The sequence below is a fragment of the Lynx canadensis genome, chromosome A1 (genome assembly GCF_007474595.2).
Source record: "Lynx canadensis isolate LIC74 chromosome A1, mLynCan4.pri.v2, whole genome shotgun sequence".
NCBI lineage: Eukaryota > Metazoa > Chordata > Mammalia > Carnivora > Felidae > Lynx > Lynx canadensis.
This window is the reverse complement of record NC_044303.2, coordinates 56,403,087-56,405,701: the sequence shown is the minus strand read 5'-3', so window position 1 is coordinate 56,405,701 and position 2,615 is coordinate 56,403,087.

Genomic DNA, 2,615 nt, shown 5'->3' with positions numbered 1-2,615 from the left:
ATGTAACTCCCTTCAATTTGATACTTAAGCAAATTTGAAATACAACCAATTCTGAACCAAATAAAAGCATTATTTCTCAGTTTAGTAACATTGTTGGCTGTATAACCTGGACAACAAATTTTTAAAGGACAATCCAAACTGTTCTGTCTGATTTGCTAAGTGATGAATAGTGTCCAGATCTCTCTTGGCTAATGTTGATTAGAAATATTGAAAATACACTTAATGGTCTTTCAGAAAGAACAGTTTTGGTCATGAATCTAAATGGTGCTCTTTCAAATTAAAGGCACCTAGACCAGTTGTCCTTGAGAAGAGCAATCTGGATAATGGCCAAGTTAAATTTCATAGAAGAAACAGACCATTATCAAGCTAATATTTTTGTCATACTGTATTGTACTAAGAGAATGAAAAAGGCATGTGTGTGTGTGTGTGTGTGTGTATTGTTTTCTTTTTACATGTCCTGAAATTGTTCACTCTAAATGTGTGCATTTAAATTCTAGTATCATTATTATTTCATTGTACTGCCTCTATGATATCTTACTAATTTCATGTCCTTTGAATATTTGAGTCCGTAACACAGATAATCTCAACATTTCTTTTTATATTTTAGTGTCTTGACTTCATCCTAAATCTCACTTTTGTTGGGAAATATGTATGTCCTGAATAGAAAATTTTTGAGAAGGTTTACATTTGATTTTTCACCTCTAGCTCTAATTTTCTCTTTTTGTTAAATTACTTATCTAAACTTGAAGTCTTTTATAACTGCTTTCATCTTCCAGAACCATAAAGTTGTTCAATTTCCCTGTTTGCTTAAATAGCCATCAACAGAAATCATATATATTATATGTGTTTAAAGCTTTTGAGTAGGGAGAAGAGAGATAGGATACAAGACTCACAGCAAAAAAAAAAAAAAAAAAAACAAAAAAATTAAGAATTTGTTTGTGGCCATACCTCTTTGGTCTCAGATTACCACTTAATTTTCTTTCCTTACATATATTTGAAGGTACATCATTTTCTTTCTGAATTCACAGGTGCCCAGTGAGTCACATTTCATTTAATACATGATATTGATATGTAGAGAAATTCACCTCTATTTAGTTACTCATGACACTCTGGCTTATCAAGCATTTTCTTGGCTTTATCAAAAAGAGGTATCAAAATATACTTCCCTAAATAATCAAATTATATGCTTGGATACAATCATACAACTTTGGAAAATTGAGAAATCATTTAGAGTTTTGTATTAAAGAACATCTTGGCACCACTTTTCATATTTTATGTTACTATTTTCCTTAATATTTTCTTATAAATACCTAGCCATATATTTTATTATTTGTTAACATTCATTATTAATTTTCTTGCAGATTTTTATGGACATTATATTGTCCAATAGAAAACACAATCACAATTATAAATAAATGGAAACTTTGTACATGTAAATAATTTACTATTTTATTTAAAGCATTTATTGATATTGATGTTACCAGTAAGACAAAGTTGAAATTATTTTCAAAAAGCCAACAATATGTGTAAGTTCCACATAGATCTATATTATTAAGGAAACTAAAGGAAAACTAATGACCATAAACTAAACAGGATATATTCTACCAGATTCTTAGATTTTTCTCTCTTTTCAGTGTTCTTGGGCATTCAATTGCTTTTATTGCCTAGATTCTACTTTTTGGTAATTTTAATTGTAGATGAAATTTTAAAAATAGTAAAGTTATAATTATATAAAGTTATATATAATTTTGACACATATTCTGAAATTAGGCCAAGAGAATATTACTTTATCATGTCACTGAGACTAAAATTTCCATCATTTTATTACTCTTTCATTTGATAAAACTGATTATAAATTTTCTGGAAAACTTTTAACCCTTGAACAACTAGCATTATTCATTATTACTGCTTATTAACAAACACACTTCTACTTTTTAGTCATGGAGTAGAAAATCGTTTAACATGACATGGATACAAGATATTTTGCCAAGTTTTAATCTATCATTTAATCACGAACTTTAGTTTTTAAAACTAAAACTTTCAGGGGTGCCTGGGTGGCTCAGTCACTAAGCATCACACTCTTGGTTTGGGCTCAGGTCATGACCTCATGGTTCGTGAGTTGGAGCCCCACATTAGGCTCAGTGCTGACAGTACTCAGCCTACTTGGGATTCTGTCTCTCTCTCCCTCTCTCTCTGCCCCTGCCCCACTCATGGTCTCTCTCTCTCTCTCTCAAAATAAATAAATAAACTTAACAAAAATAAAAAATAAAATTTTCATCTGTATAGTAAATTGTACCTTAAGTATTAAGCCACTCAGAGTATGAAACTTTTTCTGGTAAAATTAGTGTTAGATTTGAAAGTACCGTATATTATTTGCATCCTATTGGAGTATAAAAATAAATAAAATATTATTAGAATTAATTATATATAATTATGTAATTTTACTATATAATTTTATAATTATAATTAGGAAGCAATATATTAAGAACTTATTTATTTGGGGCACCTGGGTGGATCAGTCCGTTAAGTGTCTCTTGATTTTGATCAGGTCATAATTCACAGTTGTGAGATGGAGCTGGTATAGGGCTCTCCACTGACAGTGTGGGGCCTGCTTG